Raw genomic sequence first — 8,059 nt, 5'->3', positions numbered from 1 at the left:
CAGTAGTTTCATGATGCATCATGGGTAATAATGTGCTTTTCGAGATCATAGGGAAAATACTGCTAGCAATAGTACTTCTACTATTACTTATAATAAAAATAATAATGGCGGTGTCCATATTCCAGTTGCTTTTGGAGTCTTTGACGTGGAGAGACCGGTTGCCAGGATACTGCATCAACATCTCCTCCATTCTCCTGATGGTGAGACTCCACCCTTCTGTGTTTGTATGACACGGTTGTAGGTTGCACGTCACTGTCTGCTGGTGTCTGTCTCTCATCAGGTGGTGGTGACGTTCTCTGCCGTGTTGGGCGTCATCTTGTACCGTATCTGTGTGTTTGCTGTCATGTCCATGAACCCGGATCACGAGGCCAAAGCCAACGTGCGCGTGACTGTGACCACCACCGCCGTCATCATCAACCTGCTGATCGTTCTGGTGCTGGACGAGATTTACGGAGCCATCGCTACCTGGATAACCGAGCTGGGTCAGGGTCTCTGTGTGTGTGCGTGTGTGTGTGTGTGTGAGTGTGTGTGTGTGTGCTCATGCTTGTATACATTGCTGCACCTCAGAGATTCCCAAGACAGAGGCGGCGTTTGAGGAGCACGTCATCCTGAAGGCCTTTCTGCTGAAGAGTATGAACGCCTTCGCTCCTGTCTTTTACGTGGCTTTCTTCAAGGGCAGGTGAGCCCTGGACCAATCAGAAAGCTGCATTTCACACACACCTACAACACAGTGTTTCACCTGCTGCTTATCACCGCTGTTGCAGGTTTGCGGGTCGCCCGGGGGACTACGTCTACGTGTTTAAAGATTTTAGGATGGAGGAGGTGCGGCGTCATGTGACTCTCTATATCTGCACTCAGGAATATAAATGTAGACATAGCACACATCCACACATAATAATACAGTAATAATACTGTAAAAGTCCTATTGAATTGGTCTGGAACGTGTTGTGCCACATGACAGGAACAGATGAGCTGACTTTGTTTGTGTTTGCAGTTTAAAGAAACTGTGCCTGATGAAACCGAGTTCGATAATCCTTGAAAAAAACAGGACGGAAAGCGACGCGTTATTAGAACAGCAGATTTATTTTGGGCTCTGCTCTGTCCAGTGCGCTCCCAGCGGCTGCCTGATCGAGGTCTGCATCCAGCTGGGCATCATCATGCTGGGCAAGCAGCTTCATCCAGAACAACGTGTTTGAAATCGCCATACCGTGAGTCCCTCCACGCACACAGGAAGTAATCATCATCCAGACTCTTACATGGACATTTATATATACTCTGAGTTACTAAAAGGCAATTAGTAAGACGTCCCCAATAAAGGTCCTGCAGGTGGGTGACCACAGGCCACTTCTCAGTTCCTCTGCTTCCTGGCTGATGTTTCTGGTCACTTTTGAATGCCGGCGGTGCTTTCACTCTAGTGGTACTATGAGACGCAGTCTAGAACCCACAACAAGCAGCTCAGGTAGTGCAGCTCATCCAGGATGGCACATCAATGCGAGCTGTGGCGTGGTGTCCGGAGCATGGAGTTTCTACTAGCGCAGTCTGGAGGATGTTTCCGCTGCCTCTGCCATCATCCAGCATAACCAGTGGGTCAGTAATGGTGTCGTGCTGCATTTCTTTGTGGCAGTTTCCTGCAAGATGAAGGAATAGATGATATGGATGAATTGAGCACATCTGGGACATCATGTCTCACTCCATCCACCACGTTGCACCACAGACTGTCCAGGAGTTGGTGATGCTTAGTCCCAGGCCACCTCATCAGGAGCATGTCCAGGCATTGTAGGGAGGTCCTACATGCACGTGGAGGCCCACACACACTACTGAGCCTCATTTTTGACTTGTTTTACGGACATTACAGCAAAAGTTGGATCCTCCTGTAGTCCTGTAGTCTTAGATCCTCCTGTAGTCTGGTGTCTTAAATTTTTGCTCCCTTTATTTTTTGAGCAGTGTCTTGAAATGCTGTTCCACACATTTATATAAAATATAAAAGTATGTTGCCTCTCCGGCCCTTCAGAAAGCTGAAGAAGATGTACCGGGAATATAAGGAGGAGAAACAGGGGGACCAGGAAGAGGAGGCCGAAGATCCCAACAGAGTAGCCTCAGCGCTGGGATCTGGACTACAGCCTGGAACCGTACGAGGGCCTGAGTCCCGAGTACATGGAGATGGGTGGGTACCCTGGACTAACGGCTGACCACAGTTTCCTCAGGACCAACTCTAAACTAACTCAGCTCAGAACCAGCACCAGCGGTGCAAACGTGAATTAACACCAACAGGCGAGTAACGTATTCACTTCAGGATTCCTCACGACTTATCTCCTGACCCTCAGTTATTCAGTACGGCTTCGTCACGCTGTTTGTGGCCTCCCTTCCCTTTGGCCCCAGTCTTCGCTCTTCTCAACAACGTGATCGAGATTCGACTGGATGCAGCGAAGTTCGTCACTGAGATTCGCCGACCAGATGCTGTCAGAGCGAAGGAAATCGGTACAAAAAGCACAAACACACACACACACACACACACACACACACACTTACACACTTACACAGGGTTCCCATGTCAGGAGAAAAGAGCATGCTCTTCTCTGAGCGTGATCTTCATTGACAAGTCTGAGCCTTATCAGGGCTCTTAGTTTGTAAACTCAATATTCTATAGAAATCAAACGAGAATTGCTGGTGTCTTCCTCTTGTAAGTCGCTTTGGATTAAAAGCGTCTGCTAAATAAAGGTAAAGTAAAGTAAGAAAAGACGTGATGCCAGCTTGTCTGGGGCTTTTTCTATAGAGCACTTTTTAAATGTACATTCTCACAAAGCACCTTACATTAGAACATCAGGCCCCTGGTGAGCAGTCAAACTCGGATTCCCGATGAGTTCAACCAGCACTCACGGTCCCTTCCACAGTGTACTGCCAATCTAAAATGTAAAATCCTATCGTATGTTTGCACTTTGTTGTCCAGTTGCTGGTTATAGTGAAAATAATGAGAATGCTGCTGGATACCGAGAGTGACGCTTGTGTATTATCCTGCCATCACGTGGGTGTTGTCACTACGCCATTTCTCCCACCGCACTCAGCTACTAACCCAGCGAAGTAAATTTCTGCCCCCTGCTGGTCTGTGTGGCAAATGTTCTCTTCACATTTAATTCCCAGTTGCCACCTTGTGTAATTTCACTGGAACTGCAGGTTTTAGTCCTCTGAGATGGAACATATTCCACAAAGCTCACTTTTACTTTTTTTACCCTCCTTCAGGAATATGGTACAACATTTTGAGTGGTATCAGCAAGTTTGCTGTCATCACAAATGTAAGTGCAAGTGGTGTATGTGTGTGTGAGAGAGAGCAGTCAATTACATTGATTATATGTAAAATGTGTATAGAACAGCTGGTATAGAACAGCGCATGTAGCTGTGTATATACATCAGTGTGTGTAGCCGTGTGTATAGAATGGCTGGTATAGAACAGCGCATGTAGCTGTGTATATACAACAGTGTGTCTAGCCGTGTGTATAGAACGGCATGTATAGAACAGTGTGTGTAGAACAGTGTGTGTAAGTAATGTAAATTCAAATTCATTCAATGCTTGTGCGTGTAGCCGTGTGTATAGAACAGCATGTATAGAACAGTGCATGTAGCTGTGTATATAGATCAGTGTATGTAGCCGTGTGTATAGAACAGCTGGTATAGAACAGCGCATGTGGCTGTGTATATAGATCAGTGTATGTAGCCGTGTGTATAGAACAGCTGGTATAGAACAGCGCATGTGGCTCTATATATAGATCAGTGCGTGTAGCCGTGTGTATAGAACAGCATGTATAGAACAGTGCATGTAGCTGTGTATATAGATCAGTGTGGTGTAGCCGTGTGTATAGAACAGCATGTATAGAACAGTGCATGTAGCTGTGTATATAGATCAGTGTATGTAGCCGTGTGTATAGAACAGCTGGTATAGAACAGCGCATGTGGCTGTGTATATAGATCAGTGTGTGTGTAGCCGTGTGTATAGAACAGCTGGTATAGAACAGCGCATGTGGCTCTATATATAGATCAGTGTGTGTAGCCGTGTGTATAGAACAGCTGGTATAGAACAGCGCATGTGGCTCTATATATAGATCAGTGTGTGTAGCCGTGTTGTATAGAACAGCATGTATAGAACAGCGCATGTAGCTGTGTATATAGATCAGTGTGTGTAGCCGTGTGTATAGAACAGCTGGTATAGAACAGCGCATGTGGCTGTGTATATAGATCAGTGTGTGTAGCCGTGTGTATAGAACAGCATGTATAGAACAGCGCATGTAGCTGTGTAATAGATCAGTGTATGTAGCCGTGTGTATAGAACAGCTGGTATAGAACAGCGCATGTGGCTGTGTATATAGATCAGTGTATGTAGCCGTGTGTATAGAACAGCTGGTATAGAACAGCACATGTGGCTGTGTATATAGATCAGTGTGTGTAGCCGTGTGTATTGAACAGCTGGTATAGAACAGCGCATGTGGCTCTATATATAGATCAGTGTGTGTAGCCGTGTGTATAGAACAGCATGTATAGAACAGCGCATGTAGCTGTGTATATAGATCAGTGTATGTAGCCGTGTGTATAGAACAGCTGGTATAGAACAGCGCATGTGGCTGTGTATATAGATCAGTGTGTGTAGCCGTGTGTATAGAACAGCATGTATAGAACAGCGCATGTAGCTGTGTATATAGATCAGTGTATGTAGCCGTGTGTATAGAACAGCTGGTATAGAACAGCGCATGTGGCTCTATATATAGATCAGTGTGTGTAGCCGTGTGTATAGAACAGCATGTATAGAACAGCGCATGTGGCTGTGTATATAGATCAGTGTGTGTAGCCGTGTGTATAGAACAGCATGTATAGAACAGCGCATGTAGCTGTGTATATAGATCAGGTTGTGTAGCCGTGTGTATAGAACAGCAGGTATAGAACAGTGTGTGTAGAACAGTGTGTGTAAGTAATGTAAATTCAGATTCACATGTACAGTCAATGCTTGTGCGACTACTATTGACCTCACATTACAAATATGCAAATGTACAAATTTAAAGTGTTACAATTATGCAAATAAACATAAATGATATGTAACGTAACGAGAAGGGTGTGTAAAGTGAATGTGGGGGGATGGAGTCCAGAAGTTAAAGTTGGTCAGCATCTCCTTGCTTCTTGTTCTGACCAGGCCTTTGTGATTTCCTTCACTTCGGAGTTCATCCCCCCGGCTCGTCTATCAGTACCTCTACAGCGAGACGGGCACCATGCACGGCTTCACCCAGCCACACGCTCGCCTACTTCAACACCAGCAACTTTAAACCCGACACGGCGCCCAGCGAGACGCAGGTTCGACCGAGACCTCCGCATCTGCAGGTACGGTTTGGTGGGGTGATGATTAGGATAATATCACGATGATGGTTTGTGAAGAGCAGCCTGCTGATCACTCTGGGTTTCAGGTATAAGGACTACCGGGACCCTCCCTGGTCACCGCAGTCGTATCAGCTGTCTAAGCAGTACTGGTCAGTGCTGGCGGCGCGCCTGGCCTTCGTCATCTTTTTCCAGGTATGGCGCTGTTGTGTGAAGTTGAGTAGACATGCGATCTATCTATCTGATGGGAACCATGAGCGCCGTGACTGACGTGGAGATGCACTCATACAGGCAACTTGTAAACAATACAGTAATACTACTAAATATCGCATCATCACATCAGGTGAAAGGTGAAAGTGAAGTGATTGTCACTTATGATACACTGCAGCACAGCACACGGTGCACACAGTGAAATTTGTCCTCTAAAGCTTATTGATCACTTCATCGATGGTACATGTAAGTTGCTCTGGATAAGGGAGTCTGCCAAATGCCTTAAATGTAAATGAAGCAGAGTCCTGGAACTCTGCATGATAAGGAAGAACTCTGCAGATCTTGGAGGTGTTATGACCATGTGTCTTTGTCTTTGTGCAGAATCTGGCGATGTTCCTCAGCATGCTGGTGGCATGGCTGATCCCTAATGTCCCGCAGTCACTGAAGGAGCAGGTGAAGAGGGAGAAGGCTGCCCTGATGGAGCTGCTTCTTGCTCAGGAACCTCCTCCATTGTCCCGACCCAAAGATTGCGGACGATGTCGTCATTAACAGTGCAGAAGAGGAGGAGTCTCTAGGAAGCTGTATCACAGAGCAGCAAACCACCATTGAGGACAGAGTTGATCTAGAAGAACCTGGCTTCAGAGAACTAGGTCAAGCAGTCCTGAACCTGAACCTGAACCTGAACCTGAACCTGAACCTGATCCTGATCCTGATCCTGATCCTGATCCAGGTCAAGATCCAGGTCCAGGTCCAGACCCCAAGCTTATCACTGATCCTGACCATGACCTTAACCCTCATTATGGAAACTGAGAAGTTGCAGACAAATCCTGATGAAGACCTGCAGTTTACAGAAGTTTATATATCAGACCCCAACTCTTCAAGTCCACCCAGGGCTCTCAGAGCAAACCTCCACAACCCTGTTCACCTCCAGCATCCTTCTGAAAGGCCCTCCTCCTGCAGAACGCAGCTCCAGAGCCAAGGGCCGCTGCCGGACGCTCCCTTCCAATCGGCGAGGACCGGAAGTAGAATTTCTTGCCAAAACGATCCACTCCACCAGCTTCACCCATCTGGACCAGCAGGTGGCACCATCACGCAGCCAGCTGATGTCAGACGCCCTCAAAGTCCCTCCACAACCACCATCAGAGTGCACACAGACTAAGAACATCATAAAGCGTCCATCCCAGGCCGCCGTCTGAGAGTGAACAGTCCCGAGCCATCCCACGGCCTCCATCAAGGCCGCCATCAGATCTCCAACTCAGCAAAGCCATCCTGAAAGGTCCTCCTCCTTCAGACCGAAGCTGCCAGAGCAAAGGGGCGTTGCCAGACTCTCCCTCCCCACCAAAGAGTCCATGAGGCGGGGGAAAGTGGTCCCAGACCCAGCCACTCCACCAGCTTTACCCACCTGAGCCAGCAGGTGGCCCCGTCACGAAGCCAACTGACCCGGGACACTCATTTTAAAAACTGTCCCTAAACCTGCAACAGAGGTCACAGTCAGCAGACCCCTTGACTAGATCTGAACAGCAGGTCCATTACGTCCTCTCTGATTAGACCGTGAGGCATTGCTGCTGTCTGATTGGTAGGTTGAGGCCGCTCTCTGTTCTTTGATTGGCTGGTGAGACGGACATTCACTCCCCTTCTGATGACAGAACTCATCAGTGCCTCTGGGGGAGGAAACCACAAGTGACACTAATGTACTTTATACTTTTTTATGAATAGAGGAGTGTTACACCTCCATCAGTGTGTAGTCCTTTACTGTGACACTACATTTCTAATGTAGACACATGTCTCCAGAGCGCCCTGTTCGTACAATTTTGATAAAAATATTATTACTGTTCATAATAAAAACTTGATATAACTGACTGAACGTGAAATGTGCTCAACATTCTTCTACGTGGCTTTCAGCTCCTTTCCTCCACTCTGTCCATCTGTTCTGTGTATTTGATGTTCTAAAACCACAGTGACCCAAAAATTAAACCATTTGGGATTATGAAGTCTTCACCGCACATATAATCGTCATATTTAGGACCAACTACGGTGTATTTTATTTTGATTGGTTAACGGTCCCGACATGATTTTATTTTGGTCTTGTTGGTCCCCTAATACCGGATCTGACGTCTCTTTCCCAAATTCCGCCGTGGTGCAGAATTACAGCCACTTTGATCCAGTCCCACAATCAGATTTCCCAGGACTGTAGCTTTAAATGCTAATGAGGAGGAGAGAGGCGGGATGAGGAGGAGAGAGGCGGGACGAGGAGGAGAGAGGCGGGACGAGGAGGAAAGCAGCCTGCAGAAGTTTCAGATCCAGCCATCTGAAGCAGTTTTTGTTTTTGCTTCTTGGTCTTTTCAGTGACTTTTTGCCTTAGTTTAAGTTTATTTTGCCTTGAATATGATTATTTTGTGAGCCCATGCAGTTCACTGCCAGTAAAATAATTAATATACTCTTTAAAAACTTCTGACTTTACAACAACAACAAAATTTATTTCTTATAAAGCCCATAA

The 8,059-nt window shown here is 46.6% G+C and overlaps 1 pseudogene; it reads left to right on the top strand.

The window, feature by feature from the left end:
• Positions 1-7,422, top strand: part of LOC114777998 (anoctamin-2-like) — a 12,398-nt pseudogene extending 4,976 nt beyond the window's left edge.
• The last annotated feature ends 637 nt before the right edge of the window (positions 7,423-8,059 follow it).

Source organism: Denticeps clupeoides, unplaced genomic scaffold (assembly GCF_900700375.1).
Source record: "Denticeps clupeoides unplaced genomic scaffold, fDenClu1.1, whole genome shotgun sequence".
Lineage (NCBI taxonomy): Eukaryota > Metazoa > Chordata > Actinopteri > Clupeiformes > Denticipitidae > Denticeps > Denticeps clupeoides.
This window is presented reverse-complemented; position numbering and strand designations above follow the sequence as displayed.